Below are 16,328 nucleotides of genomic sequence, written 5' to 3'. Positions count from 1 at the left end.
GGAAGCCGGTGCCCCACCGGGGCGAGCCGGGAGGCCTGGCGGTGCCCAGGGTGTGGGATGGAGCTCGGCCCGGCCCCCTCTGGGTTCCTGGGGGATCACTGGGCGAGGGACGGGCAGCCCGCGTCCGGGGGGAGGAGGAAATCTCAGTCCTGCACTGAAATGTTCTAGACGAGGCACCTCCACGGCGCCGGGAAGGGCCCCCCTTCGGAGCCCCTGGTGGCGGGTGTGGAGCGGGGGGGGGGGGGGGGGGACGACACGGGGATCTCACCTCCCAGGACAAGGTTAGGGCACAGGCGCGCAGGCACCCTCCCTGCGTTATCTTTTTGACTTAAATTGTTCTTACATAACCATTTCGGAGGCTCCGAAGCAGCTACGGCTATTCACCAACATCCCGAGGGCAAGAGCCCCCTTAAATGAAGATGACTTATTCTATAAACATCCTCTGTCGAAAGGAACCCAAGATGTTGGCTGATGTTTACAAGTATTCAGTTTTAAAATAAAATAACAGATGGTTTAAAGTATGTGCACACACCTACCGAGGCAGAACCTGCTATTTTATACTTGGTGCTTGCCTTCACTTTAGACTTTAGAGCTAGTCCCGGGCATTTCTTTCTTTCCTCTTCTATTCCTGCTCCACTCCCGTCGGCTCTTTTCAGCTTATCTGGGGTGGGGGAGTAAATCAGAAGTAATTTGTATCAAGAGAATGGAAATATTGGCACGATTTTTTTTTTTTTACTTGTTCAAACTAGAGAAAGGGGTTCTGGGGGAAACTACAATGTATTTCTAGGTAAAATAGGGGCCGGTGGGCATTTATGTGCACTGGTGGGTGCTTCACAGTGCTGCTGGTGAATGTTCTCGAAGGTGATCCACAAGAGGGAGGTGGCTGAGAAGGGAAATGATGAAGGAGGCCCGAGTGCCTGCATTATTCTATACACTTCTTCTTTGAGGCGGAGCGGTGGGAGGGAAGGCCAAAACAAGGAGCTGTTGAAAATAAGTGGGAACTGGAATGTATATGAGTGACATGAAGTCTTGGATTTGCTTCAAAAGAAGTTGGGGTGGTAGTGGATGGGCGTGTTGATGAAAGAAAGGGGGCATGCGTAGGTCATTGTTGAAGCGGGGTGATGGGGACAGGCGGGCTCATGGATCTGTGCTTTCTACTCCACACACTTGAATTTTTCCAAAAAAAAACTGACTAGAAAAGATGTTTAAGGGAGGTGTGTCAGCTACTTGAAATTTTTTCACTTGGTAAGTTTATGAAGAAGAATGAGTCAGTGAGCAGTTGTATATATGCGAGTATATGTCGGTGAAGAGTTTTTGTTGCTAAAAGGCATTCCCTAGAACAGTGGTCGGCAAACTCATTAGTCAACAGAGCCAAATATCGACAGTACTTCTTCAAAATAGACTCGCCCAGGCCGAAAACCGACTTCTGCGCATGGGCCATGAAGTTTCAATCGCACTGTACGTGCGGGCCCACATGTGGTATTTTGTGGAAGAGCCACACTCAAGGAGCCAAAGAGCCGCATGTGGTGCGCCAGCCGCCGTTTGCCGACCACTGCCCTAGAGTATTGGCCTTTGCTCTGGAGTGGCTTAGAGTTCAATGGAGAAAAAGGAAAGAATTCACTTGTTGGCACTAAGAGGGGTGCAGAAGTTTGAGCTTTAAGATCAAGTGCCAAGAAGTATGAGGGCAACAAAATGTCTATTTTCAGTCGCCTTATTTTATTAGTATTTGAGTGGTTTTGTAAAATGGAATAATGAAGGGTTCTGAGAAACAAGCTCCAGTTCTCCAGTGGTGAGAGACTCGGGGCCGTGCGGTGTGTTGGGCCGTGTTGGTGGCCCAGCCCAGGGCAGTGATTGAGGGTTTTCCTTGAATGGTGGCTTCGGGATTGTGCACATGTGTAATGAGATAATGATGGGGCGCTTGAGCCTGACTTGGCAGAATTATGCTTCTGGAGAGTCAGAGCCCTGGTTTGGGTGGCCGTGAGTTATTTGGAACAGGTGGTTGCAGCTTGCATAGATCTTCACAAATTCCTCCAGGTGCGCACACATTTTAGGACGTTAGTCCAAGTCCACATAGGCTTTTAAAAACGGCAGGTTTCTGCCAAAACCGGTTTGGCTCAGTGGCTAGAGCGTCTGCCTGCGGACTAAAAGGTCCCGGGTTCGATTCCAGTCAAGGGCATGTACCTGGGTTGTGGGCACTTCCCCAGTGGGGGATGTGCAGGAGGCAGCTGGTCGATGTTTCTAACTCTCTATCTCTCTCTCTTCCTCTCTGTAAAAAATCAATAAAATATATTAAAAAATAAAAACGGCAGGTTTCGAATGTGCACTTCACATGAAAGGCTTACTCTTTAGCCACATCCTGCTTTGTAGAGGGAATAAAACCTCTGCACTCTCTCTCTCTTTCTCTCTCTAACACTGATATAGGAGTAAACTTTCATATTCTAGGAAATTTTTAGAATCATGAAATGTCAGGAAGTTATCATACAACTATAAAAATGAACTCAAAACCCATAATTTGTAATAACTTTATTTAGCTTAGTTTGTATGTCAGTTGGGGCTATTTTGTATCAGGTCAAAGTATAAGTGGCTACTTTAAGGGGATTAGGTCACAATAGCATGGTTTCTGTACAGCTCTTCATAACAATGCCTTTGCATCAAAGTTTAAAAGTTTTTATTGAACAGCTACTATGTGCAAGTTACCTATCTGAATCTAAGCCACATTATATACATTGAAGGCTAACCACTTATTTCAGTGCACACATGCAAAGTAGGTCTTAACTCTAGCCTACAACATCAGAGTCAAAAGAGGGATCTACATTTGTAAGAAGAACTAAATGAATGTACTCAAGACTTTGTTTAAAAAGTAAGGTAGTAGGATAAATAGGTTGTACTGATTTAATGACGTTGTGACTGGTCATTGGAGAAATGGCAAAGCAACAGTTTTTTACATTTTAATGTTGTTTTTCTTACCTGCTTATTTGAAAGAAGTGACAAGTTATGGAAGTGTCAGTTCAACTTTTACTGGCTTACTCATTAATGTGAAGTGTGAATAAATCTGTTGGAAATTTTAGCTTTCTGCATAATTATTCTACTCTTTGCAGCTGGCCAATTACTTGGTGACAGAAGTTACTTTTATCTCCTACTGCCCTCTCCACCATCTTTTTAAAACACTTTTATTTATTGATTTGAGAGAGAGAGAGAGGCATCAACTTGTTGTCCCACTTATTTCTGCATTCATTGGTTGATTCTTGTATGCGCCCTGACTGGGAATCGAACCTGCAACCTTGGCATATTGGGACAATGCTCTAACCAACTAAGCTACCTGGTCAGGGCCTCTGCCATCTTAATTTCTTTATTTTGGTGCTAATAAGAAATGAAGGAGCCCAAAGTAGTAAAAGCAAGAAAGTGAACAGAGAGACCTGAATAAGACGTGTTGGTTAACATAGTAAGAAAGCACCTGTGTTGATTGTATGTAATTTTTTTTAACCTGTGCTTTTAGGACAATGCCAGGCATACAATGCGCACTCAGCAATGTGTTGACTATGGTGACTGATTGTGGTGTGCACTTTTCAGAGGCAGCAGTCTCCCACTACTATACTGGGAACAATGCCTGACTCATATAGTAGGAGTTTGATAAATATTTATTGAATAAATGAATGAATCCCTTTTTCCTCCTTTTGTTTTAACATTTGCTTTTTTTAAAGTAATGGGGGAACAGTTCTCACACCTTCTGCACTTTGGGGGTTGTAAACATTTTGTATAATTCTAGGCACCTTTCCCTTCAATAGGCTTTATTTACTCAGAGGGGTTTTAGTTTCAGAACAAATTGAGTGGAAGGTACAGAGATTTCGCATAGACCCCTGCCCACGAATATTCACGTCTAGGCCCCCTTTACACCGTTAGAGTAGTGCTTGAAGACTTATTTCTTTGCTGTTGATCATGCTGCTAAAGCCTGCTATGTATGTATGTGTTTATAGAAGAATGTGTTAAAACTTGTAACTGATTATTTTTTAATCTTGAAGTAATGGACTATGAATAGTTTCCGGTTTGGGAGAATTACATCTTATTACATCTTCTTGCTGCAGAACACTGAACAGTGTGCAGTACTGACAGCAGTTCATAGCTCTCTCTGCTCTTTATTTTTAACACTTCAGAGATGTGTTTGGGATCAACACAGCAAGACCAAGAGGGGAGATAGTTACTCCTGGAACTCTGGTGAACGGAGCAAAAGAGCCTCCTCGGAAGATAGATTAAATCAAGTTTAATTCTGTCATCCCTCCCTCGCCATTGAAACAAGCTTGCACAGTTTTTTCTGGTTAGTGAATATTAAACCTAACCTGGGAGGTCTGGCGACTTTGTGGTTGATATTTACATATCAGTCCGTTGCCTTCACTTTATACTTTAGAGCTAATCCTGAACATTTCTTTAAATTGCCATTTGGGTAGGGAAAGCTATATTTCAAGCACCATGAGGCAGTTTTGTAAGTGTCTGTGCTTACTGGGTGACCACATTATAACTCTTGCTTTACATTCCTGTGACATGAAAAGTGCTTCTTTGAAGGACTGTTCAAGTATCACTCACTCCCTGGCTAAAGCTAATATTGTGTTTCCTGCAAGTATTACTCATACTTGTTTCGTCAACACCGCCCACGTTTAAAAATAAGGCTTTATTTTGACACTTAAAAATTGCAAGCTACCAAGAATACTTGAATGCCCTGGGAAATTAATCTAATTAGATTTTAGAATGTGGGTGTGAAGTCTTCTGGAATTAGTGTTTATAATAAAATATTTATTTCCTGGTTTAGTAATGTATACTCATACTAGCTTGAGCCTAATGATGTGTCTAGTTAAAAAAAAGGGGGGGGGCAAATATGTATATGAGAGAGTTAATTGAGAGTATACAAGTTTTTGTGTGTTTTTTTTTAATGGAAGAAGAGCTTTATTATTTTTAAAAAATATATCTTTATTGTTGAAAGTATTACAGATGTCCCTTCTTCCCCCCATTTTCCCTGCTCCTACCCCTCCTCAGGCCTTTAACACAATATTGTCTGTGTCCATGGGTTATGCATATAAGTTCTTTGGTTAAGCTCTCCTCACCTCTTTCCCTCTGAGATTCATCAGTCTTTTGCATGCTTCTATGTGTCTGGATCTATTGTGTTACTTTATTTTGTTCATAAGATTCCACGTATAAATGAGATCACGTGATACTTGTGAGTATACACTTTTTAATATTGATTGATCATGGTCTTCCAGTTGGGACCAACTTTTAGCTGATTTGTAAATTCTATGTTACGTTTATGTAAAGTGTAAAAGCCTCAATTGTTTAATATTAGAAATAGATTTAAACCACTACCACCAACCACCACCAACGAAAAGATGTAACTTTAAATTTCTTGTTGCAAAAGTTAGAATACCTGTTAACATTTAAACTATAATACCACATTAGCTTTATTGTGTGTTTTTTAATTTAGAGCATGCCATTCTAGAGATTAGAATGAGGTTTTCTAAAATAAGAATTAGTTCTTTGACTAATATCTGTGATTTTAGTGTATACATTTTAGCAACTGTGGTTTCCTCTCTACCTTGTACTTCTACCCATATATGGGTTATAAAAATAGAAATAGCTTATCATTACATAAACTCTATAGTTCTTGTAATATTTTCTTTCTTTTTTTTAATAGTCTTTATTTTTAGAGAGAGAAGAAGGGTGGGGAGAAACATTGATTTATTGTTCCACTTATTTATGCATTCATTGGTAGCTTCTTGTATGTGCCCTTACCAGAGATTGAACTGGCGACTTGGCATATAGGGACAATACTCTAACTAACTGAGGTACCCGGCCAGGGCCTACCTAGCTCTTATAATATTTTCACTTGCACCATGTCTTAGCGCCTTAAACCCTGTGGAATAATTATCATCAACACTGCTGATTATCAAGAGCCTGTCATGTCCCAGGTGCTGTGCAGAATTTTTCCACCCCTCAACCTATTTATTCTCTGCAAGAATCCAGTGAGGTAAGTACCCTGCAGTGGAAGTGGCAGTGACAGAGATGACGACTCTAAGATGGAGTTAGGAGCACTAGGCTTTATTGGGAAGTAGCACCTGGGAACAGAAAAGGGAGCAAGTAAGATTAGGCAGAGGGAGCCATCAGACCATCAGACCATGATGCAGCCTGTCCAAGTCTCTACTGGGCCAACCAGGAGGACCAGAGCAAAGATCACCCATTCAAGGAGTCTCACACTGGACAGAAACAGCCAGGCCCTGGGACCCCTCGCCGCCTGGCTCATTCATTGGCCATGGACAGTGTCTCCTCGTTTACCATCTTGCTCAGTCATTGGTTGGGGATTGCTGCAAGAAGATCATGCCCTTGGCTCAAAAGATGAGGCAGACCAAGAGGAGGATGTCTGCTAACCATACTCCCTGTAGCTGAGCAACAATCCTTTTTGGAAAGGGGATCTGAATGGCACATTTCGACACTCACCACACCATTCCCTTTCATAAGGGTCAGTGGAAGCTCAGAAGGTAAAATAACTTGTCTAAGTTCACAGAGTAGGAAGGAGAGATTAAATCCCAGGTCTTTGAGACTCTAGAGCTCCTCATCTTTTTTTTTTTTTTTTTTTTAGAAATTTTTATTAATTTTTAGAGAAAGAGGAAGGGAGAGAGAGAAAAACATTGATCTGAGAGTGAAGCATTGATCGGCTGCCTCCGGCATGCCTCTGCACCGGGAATTTAGCCACAATCCTGGCATGTGCCCTGACCGGGAAGCAAACCAACAACCTTTCAGTGCATGGGACGGTGCCCAGCCAACTGAGTCACACCGGCCAGGGCTCTCCTTATCTTTTTTTCAGTTAATACTGTCAAAATGTATTATTGTTTCAACTTTTTATTATGAAAATGTCTCAATATACTTAAAATAATATTAGGCGCCCTAATGTACTTACAACTCAGCTTTTAGATCATCAATATTTTAGCATTCTTGCTTCATCTGTTTGCCTCCACAAGGTTTTTTAGAGCCCTCAGTCTTCTCCGCCTTACATCCCGACGCTACCCCGCTTTCCTGAAGAATCAGGTGTAGAACCAAAATTCTCCCCCATTTTTTAAATGTTTTTTTAATTGATTTTAGAGAGAGAGGGAGGTAGAGACGTCATCTATTTGTTGATGATGAGGATCGAACCCATAATCTTGGTGCATCAGGATGATGCTCTAACCAACCGAGCTACCCGCCCAGGGCTTCCCCACTTTTTAAAATATGAAAACAGAAGAGAGCCAACTTGTTAAGTGCCTGTTGCACCTTTTCAGGAATTTCAATGCATCCTTTCCTAACTCAACAAGGATCCTGTGAGTTTCATCATTATCTCCACATTATAGGTGGTTCTCAGAAAAGATACCAGACTCACCAAAATATTGGGCGCTAGGGCTAGAATTTAAATACAGTTGTTTTTCACCGACACCAAATAAATGTAGTTTAAAAATGGCATCTCCTCTATGAGTTGTGTGCCATCCCTTTTCTCCCCATCACTTGCATTTCCCGGCACCTCTTTAGGTTTTGCTTTCTGAAACGTTTGATGTTCCTCATCCTGAGAATTGCTGAGAATCAATGACTCAGTGCTGAGTGCTGCAGACTCCACAGGAACTGTTATGAATGAAGCTTAGATTCTAGCAGGTGTTTCATGCCATGTGTAGTGACTCCCCCCATTCTTTCAAATCAAAGGTGTTCTTTTCTAAATTAATCTGTAAGGGTGTTAAATAGTAAAAGTGGTATCAAGTTTCTGATTTTGTGTCTAACAAAAGTATGTCTGGGTGCGAGTTTGTTAATGAATTGAGAAAGGACAAAGGAGATATTGACCACTTTGGGGTGCTCGGGCTGCCCCATGCAGGGCTTTCCAGCTTTGGGGTCTTGAGAAACATAAATCTGAACATGTCCCCTCCTGTCCATGCAAAAGAAAACCTGGCCCCTTGACAAGAAGCTATTCCCGTTGTACTTCTAATTGCACCACCAAAACCGAGATTGCATGGAAACACCCAACAGGTTCTTGGAGAAATGGTGTACATGCTCCCACGTGAGTGAGCCCGCTGGGAAGGGCCTGGCCCAGCCTCGCTGCTTGCCTAATCCAACTTTTATTAGTGTCGGCCACGTCCTCCCGTCTCTGTGCCTCGTCCAGCCGACCTATAACGCGGTGTGCTGATGCTCGCCTTCCTCTTCACCACAGACAGGAATGCCTGTTTGCAAAGTGCTTGGAGATTGTTGCATGAGGCGACAGGTCATGCCAATTAGGATAGTCATGGGGAGGATTAAAGGAAAAAAACCCTGTTCCTTGGGAACAAACTGCAAAACACTCCTGCTGCAGAACGAGCAGTTCACTGTCCTGGCCCTCTAGTTTTCAGTGAAGTCTTTGTCCCGTGACTTAAAGTTCTGTTTACAGGTTAACAAGAAAAGTAAGTAACCTAATAGTAGGAAAAGGTCTGGAAATCATTGCTTTGAAAAGGAACTCTGGATTTTAGGAGATCATGCATGTTTAGTTCTTTTTGGAAAAAAATTAAATGAACTGCAAAACGCCATGCTAGTTTTTAGCACTATACTTGGGCTTACATAAAATATAATTTTAATGTTCTTCGGGGGGTAACAGTTCTCTTTGGCTATTGTTATCACATTTTTAAAAAGTTTTACTGAAGTCACATTATTCCCCCCAGAAGTGGGGTATTGGCTGCTTGAGACATCTAATGAAGTATTCTGCATATCAGCTTAGTGTGAGATTAATTTCTTCTTAGCAAGGAAAGCGAAGAAGTTTAAAAATAGTTGCATTAGGATATATATATATATATATAAAATATATATATGTGTATATTTCTTTGGTCAAAGAAATTTGGATTTTATTTTATTTTGAGAGAGAGAGAGAGAAACATCAATCTTTTTTCCCGTACCCACCCCTGCCTGGGGATTGAACCCGTGACCTTTCAGTGCATGGGACGGTGCTCCAAACAACTGAGCTACACTTGTCAGGACAATACATTCGGATTTCATGAGTGTGTATGTGACTGTAAAATGACACTGACTTTCTACATTTAAATTTTACTTATGCTTAAGAATGGGTTATCTGGGATGCAAAGTACAGCATAGGGAATATAGTCAATAATATTATAATACCTGTATATGGTGCCAGGTGGGCATTAGACTTATCAGGAGGATCACTTTGTAAGTTATAGAAATATCTAGGCACTATGCTGTATCCTTGAAACTAATATAATATTGAATGTCAACTGTACTTTGAAAAAAATAAAAGCTCTTTTTAAATGGAAAAAAAAAATAGATCATCTATTTGCATTGCTCAACTTTCAAAAGATACAGAGGTGTACATGAAAAGTCTCCCTGTCATCCCAGCATAGCTTTAACTCTTCATTGTCATTACTGTTTTTGGCAAGAGAATTGGTGATGTTGGTGGCAAGTAATTATGACTTTAATGTATGAAGGAAATTATAAAATTTATATTAGACATGATAAGTATAATTGAGACTTCTATGTTTTGTGCACAATATCTACTTTTGGAGCATCTACTAAGTGCCAAGACCTGGTTTTTGTCTTCAAGTAGCTTACAGTCTAGTAGGGGTGCAGAAATGTGGACAAGAAAGTACAGTCCAGTGTGACAAGGACTAAGGTGGGGTAACTACATGGAAACATGTACTCAGTTGGGCTTAAATGGCACCCATGTGGATTCATGTAGTAAGTTATGCAGGTGAGGAGGGTGGTATAAGGGGACACAGAGCTGGAGAATGAGCAGAGCATGGAAAGGGGGCCTTGAAAGATAAACTCACCGAAAACCATGAGAGGGCTATGGCATCGCCCGGGGGCACACACGATACCCCTGGACTACTGAAAGCAGGAAGCTGCGGGCCCGGTGTTCAGCCTCACTACTGCAGTGTGAAGGTTGGGAAGGAGCAGGCCACGCCTGTTTGATTGGACTAATCGTGTGGCTGAGCGCCCCCGACATTTTTACATGCAGTGTACATCTTGAGCAGTGAGGCAGGGAATTGGGGGGAGGGATCCATTCCCTGTTTTAGCTTGTGGGTTAAATAGTATATTAGGCCCAGCTGGCGTGGCTCAGTGGCTGAACGTTGACCTATGAACCAGGGGGTCACAGTTCTATTTCCAGTCAGGGCACATGCCCGGGTTGCGGGCTCGATCTCCAGTGTGGGGGCGTGCAGGAGGCAGTCGATCAAAGATTCTTTCTCATCATTGATGTTTCCATCTCTCCCTCTCCCTTTCTCTCTGAAATCAATAAAAATATATTTTTAAAAAATAGTATATTAGCTTTAGGCCCTTTTTTTTCACCAGTTGGGCAGAAAAAATAAAACCTACTGTCACGTCTTTCTTGCCCTCTCTTTGTTTCAGCGTGAGTGGCACCTCCAGTATGCCCCGAGGTGACCCACACTAACCAAATTCCCAAGACTGATGAACAAGCCAGAAGTATATCCATTAGGAGACCAGCTATTCATACTTGCTGATCTGCACATTTTCTCCCTGTAGTCTAATCTATGTGGAAAGCTAAATTCTGGGCAAAGTTTCGTGGAGCGCATGAAATCAAAATGGATTTGGATTAATTTAATGGCTTATGACACCAAACTATGGAAGCCTCAGGCATTGATCTCCAGAGGGGTAGGTGTACATCAGGAGGGAATAGAGTCTACTTCATAAATGCTGTGTTGACAGTCCTTTTCTTTTAATGTATTCTTTCTTTAGACAGACAACAGGGTAATTCACTATGTTTAAACCTTTCAATTCTCTTCAATTTTGCATCCCTGAGATGATGTCCTGGTACCCAGTTTGAATCTTGGGTGTTCATCACCATCTCACTTTCCAACATTTTCCAAACTACCAAGTCTGAGAATCTGAACTTTGAAAAGCTCTCCCAGGTCATTCTGAGGTGGCTCAGGTAGCACTGTGACATTTTGATACCTTCTCATGCATTCCCAGTTTTTGCCCATTTTCATTCTTTGTAAGAAATGTAAAATCCAACAATATTTTGGAGCTACTTTCTTACCCTGCTAGCCACTTACCAACATCACCACCATTCTAAGTACCCTGTTCCTATGGTTGTCTAACTGTCATTTACTCGGGTACCCAGATAAGTCACCGTTCATTCATTCAACAAATACTATTTGCCAGGCATTGTTCTAAGCAAAGGGAACATGGCAGTGAACCAGACAGTAGAACAAATTGCCTTTCTGTCTGATCTCTGTAACATATCTGATCATGATAAATGCTATGGAGGAAAATAAGGGTGTGGGAGACAACTGAAGGGTTAGAGTTGATGGGGAAAAGAAGATGTAGAACATTTTGCAAGATGCCTGTTAGATAGCTAAGTATCTGACAGCTAGCACAGCAATTTTCAACTGCAAGAATTTTTAAAGCATGCAATACCTGACTAAGTTGGGGGTACTGACCTCTTTTCCCTTAGATTGTCAGATAAAGAAGTGATAACAGCCAACACAACAGTAGCCACCCAGTATGAATGCCCTGCCTTGAGCCATAAATATATAGGTCATTTAATAGAGTTGCATCTTATTGGTCACATTGCTTAATAAGGTTGCATCTGATTGGTTAGTACTTGGCACCAGAAATCCTTATATACAAGTATAGGCACCTGATTTTTTAAAAAGTCACTTTGGAGCAAAAGGGTAGGTAATTGTAAATCAAAAATTATACCTATTTTTTGTCAAATTGGCAAAAAATGTGTTTTTTTTGGTGTGCCACAGAATTTTAATAATTAGTTTATGTGTGCCGGGAGATGAAAAATGTTGAAAATCACTGAACAAGTAGATAGTTTAATGTATGCACCCGGAGCTTCGGGAACAGGCCCAGGCTGATCGGGTCTGGGTGGATCTAATTACCCAATGTAAGTTTGGGTCATCAGAAAAGCAAGAATTAAAAGGGTAAAATTCTAAGCCCTTGGGATAGTGCCGCTCCTTCCAGCCCTCTTATTTAACTTCAGAACTCTGTCATTCAGTAGTGACCCTGTCACACTAGGCTGCCCTTTTGGACAGTGGCTGTGCTCTCTGCTTGCCGAGCTGTTTATCTTACTGAGAATCATGTGAAACTTGTTTCCGATTGGGAGGGGCCTAGACTAGTAAGAGTTGATTGGTTTTGTAAATTGTCCTAAGAGCATAATAAACAGATCTTGAAGCCTTGATATGCTTAGAAGTAAAACCAGTATACCGATTCATCAATGGCAAAAAATAAATAAATAAATGGGCCACTGATGAGCGTTTGGTTTTTGGTAGTAATCAGAGATTAATGTCATGCGTGCATTATTTTAATAAGTGTTTGCAGACTATCTAATAGTTTCTACTCCTTTAAAAGCTGCCTGCCTGTGTGCTTGTTCTGACATTTGAAGATGAATAGAGAATATTGAGAATTATTCAAGTCACATCTTATTGACTGAGATCTCTGTTGTACCTGATATTAATTTTTCTCTTCATATTTTTCAGAGACAGCTTAAAATTGGTGACACTAGGTCACCAAATAAATAAGATTGGGGAGAGGGGGACTTATTTCATGTGTGTGACAGATTCTGTTTTGCAAAGTGGCCTCAACAATTTCTCGCATTCCACATGCTCTTTCAATGTGACATGAGACTCCACCCGTTGAGGGTGGAAGAGGGCTTCTGTCCCTTCCCCTTGAACCTTGGCAGATCTTTGTACTGCCTTACCTGATAGAATATGCTAAAAGTGACACCATGTTGTTTTTGAGACAGGATCATAACTATGCCATACACTTGCCTCACTCTTTCTGGATGCTTGCTCTTAGAACCCAACGCCATATTGTTAGGAAGCCCAACCAGCCCACATAGGGAGACATATGGAGAAGCCAACAGGACAGGTTCCAACTGACAGTCTGATTGAGGTCTCGGCTAATAGTCAATCAGCTGCCAGCCATATGAGTGAAAGGCTTCCAGGTGATTCTAGCTCCCATCAGTCGAGTCCCCACAGCCTTCTAGCCTTTCCAGCTGGGGCCTCAGCCATGGAGGAGCAGAGACAAGTTGTCTGTCAAATTTCTGACCCATAATAAAATGGTTCTTCCCAGTAAACTTTGTGGATAATAGGTTAAACACTAAAAACAGGAGCAATATCCTTGGATGTCATAGAGATAGTAACACTGTCCTTGGTCATTTATTAAGAATAGGCCTACCATGCACCCTTTTATTCTCGTCTAAAAGAAAAATGCGATCACTTTTTCTTTGAAGAAATCCCTTAGAATATGAAATTGAAAAGTTGGGGAACATTCAAGAAGTTTTTATACTTATTTTCTCTGAAGATGATGGGATAGGAAACTGAGAAGCTCTGATATAGTCTTATCATAGCAAAAAAGAAACTCCTTAAGCCAAGTTTGTGCAAAGGTTCTTGTCACAGAATTGTACACCTCGAATATGGTGATTCTGTGTCATTCTTTATAAAAACCTCAAGAGTTTTTACATTATTGTCATAACCATCAACCCACAGGGGAGAACATTTCATTGCAATTCCCTTTTGGAAGAAATGGTTTTTCCAGTCTTCTCCCCTCACCCCTAAAATTCATCTCTTGTTCTTTGAAAGGTAAACCATGCTGATCCACTTCAGAAATGTTTTAGAAATACCAAATAAAATGCAAGATTTTCTCTAGCTTTAGGTGTGAAATAACCACCCATATTCTGGGGGCAGTGGATCTGCCCAACGAACGCTAAAGCATGTGGCCCCAGCTGTCTGCTGCTCACTCACTCGGGGTCTTCACTCTCTGAGCGAAGCTCTCACACTAGACCAGTGGTTCTCAACCTTCCTAATGCCGCGACCCTTTAATACAGTTCCTCATGTTGTTGTGACCCCCAATTTCATTGTTACAAATTGAACATAATTAAAGCATAGTGATTAGTCACAAAAACAATATGTAATTATATATGTGTTTTCTGATGGTCTTAGGCGACCCCTGTGAAGGGGTCGTTCGACATCCCCCCCCAAAGGGGTCGCGACCCACAGGTTGAGAACCGCTGCACTAGACAGTCTCCAGTGGCTGCTCGTTTGAAAAGTCTTTGATTCTTAGAATATTTCTGCAATTTCGTTTGTATGTCGTGTTGTTCAAGAGTATGGGTCAGGAGCCAAACTCTTGGGTCATAGCCTCATGCTAACTAGCTGAGTAATCTTGGGCAAGTCTTCTAACCTCAGTTCCTTCATCTGTCAAATGGGGATAATAATAGGGCCTACATTATAGGGTTATTGAGACTATTAAGTGAGTTAATGAATACTCAGAGCAGTAAGTTAATGTCTAACACGGTCAGCTCGGCGAGCATTGGCTGTCATTACTTCTCTTCACATGTGGCTGGTTGTGTGGTTGCTTTGTCTATGTCCTGGATTCCACGTTGAAAAGGAAGCAAATGAGCACTTGTTGGGGTGTAGAGGGGTCAGTGAATTGGGTGGAAACTAGACTGCATGACCTCAGCTCCCTTCAACTCCAGCGTTCTAGAGTAATCTGAGTTCCAGGATCAACTGACACCGAAATGGTTGTCCCCCGAGTCCTGATTCATAATAAATGGAGAAGACGTCGACGTCAGTTATTGGAGAGCAGCTACTTGAAGGCTAGAAACTATTTAGACATTTTATGTACAGTTCCCACACTATAGCTCAAAGAAATGCTAATAATGTTAATGGTAGGCCTGTAGAAGATTCAAAAGGTCACAAAGTGGAATATAAATAGAACCATGAGGCACATTCTTTTTTTTTTTTTTTTTTTTAATATATTTTTTATTGATTTTTTACAGAGAGGAAGGGAGAGAGATAGAGAGTTAGAAACATCGATGAGAGAGAAACATCCATCAGCTGCCTCCTGCACATCTCCCACTGGGGCTGTGCCCGCAACCAAGGTACATGCCCTTGACCGGAATCGAACCTGGGACCCTTCAGTCCGCAGGCCGACGCTCTATCCACTGAGCCAAACCGGTTTCGGCTGAGGCACATTCTTGAAGCTGTCAGGCACCCTGTCCATGGATTGAATGTCTTGGGTGTGATTCCATAGGCAAAGAAAATCTGGGACTGTTTTGCTGAACAAAAACTTTTTGGCTGAGGCCTGGCAAGTGCGCTCAGTGGTTGAGTGGCGACCCAGGAACCAAGAGGCCACGGTTCCATTCCCAGTCAGGGCATATGCCTGGGTTGCAGGCTTGATCCCCAGTGGGGATGTCAGGAGGCAGCCGATCAATGATATTTCTCATCTTACTGATGTTTCTCTGTCAATGAAATAAAATAAAAAAATTTTGGCTAAGAAAGGTGAAAGGCTCATTGTTTAATTAATTTTCTCACTTTGGTAGTTCAACAAGGTAAGTGAAGAACATCTTTAAAAAAAAGCTTCAGGCAGTCAGGTGCTACAGTTCTAAATAAAAACAGTCATCTGCCTGGCAAAAATGGGACAGGATAGTGATGTCTTCTTCACTTTCTGGGACCCTTCAGTCCTTGGGCCAATGCTCTAACCATTGAGCAACCAGCTAGGGCTTGTCTGACATTTTTATTCTCGAGGATATTAAAACAGTGAGTTGTTCTATACTTTTGAACCCAAAGCTTTGTAAACTCATAGTAAATTTGTGTATTTTCTGGTTACAGTTGTGTAAAATGTGCCTAATTTGTATCTAAAGTAGTACTCTTAACAGTAAAAGTAAGATATTCCTTGAATATAATTTAACATCTATACACAAGAGCCCTAAGTGGCCTGTTTACTGATCTTATATTTTAAAGTATATCTGTGAAAACTGCAAGTTATCCATTTTTATGATGTCCATTTTCCAGGTTAATAGATTTAGTATTTATCAAACTTCTCATGGGAAGTAAATTTCATGAGGACAAGGTTTTTATTTGTTTTGTTCCATAATCTCTTCCCAGCACTTAGAATAGTACCTTGCACATAGTAGATGCTTAGTAAATAAGTGAGTTGCCAAACTGGAAACAGTCTTGGATTTTGCCCTCTGACTAGATACCAGTTCAGGCTCTTATCTAACTCATGTGACTTCCAAACACAGATGTAAAAAGTGGAAAGCGGGGTCAGCTTTAAAGAAAGTGATATTGAAAATTTAAATTATTTGTACTTATTGTTATGGCAGTGGGGAATAAAAGGAGATTGGTTTCTCCAAAGAAGGCATACCAATGGCCAACAAGCATAAGAAAGATGCTGGACATCATTAGTCATTTGGGAAGTGCAAATCAACACCACAGAAAGACACTGCATCACACCCTCTGGGTGACTAAAATCAAAGAAGTGGAAAATAACAGACGGAACATTGGACATTGCTGGTGGAAATGTAGAATGGTCCCGCTGCTGTGGAA

At 41.5% G+C, this 16,328-nt stretch overlaps 1 protein-coding gene across 19 annotated transcripts in view; it reads left to right on the top strand.

Moving 5' to 3' along the window:
• Window positions 1-16,328, top strand: part of FNBP1 (formin binding protein 1) — a 100,140-nt gene that overhangs the window by 1,002 nt on the left and 82,810 nt on the right. The window lies entirely within an intron of this gene.

Source organism: Myotis daubentonii, chromosome 11 (assembly GCF_963259705.1).
Source record: "Myotis daubentonii chromosome 11, mMyoDau2.1, whole genome shotgun sequence".
Lineage (NCBI taxonomy): Eukaryota > Metazoa > Chordata > Mammalia > Chiroptera > Vespertilionidae > Myotis > Myotis daubentonii.
This window is presented reverse-complemented; position numbering and strand designations above follow the sequence as displayed.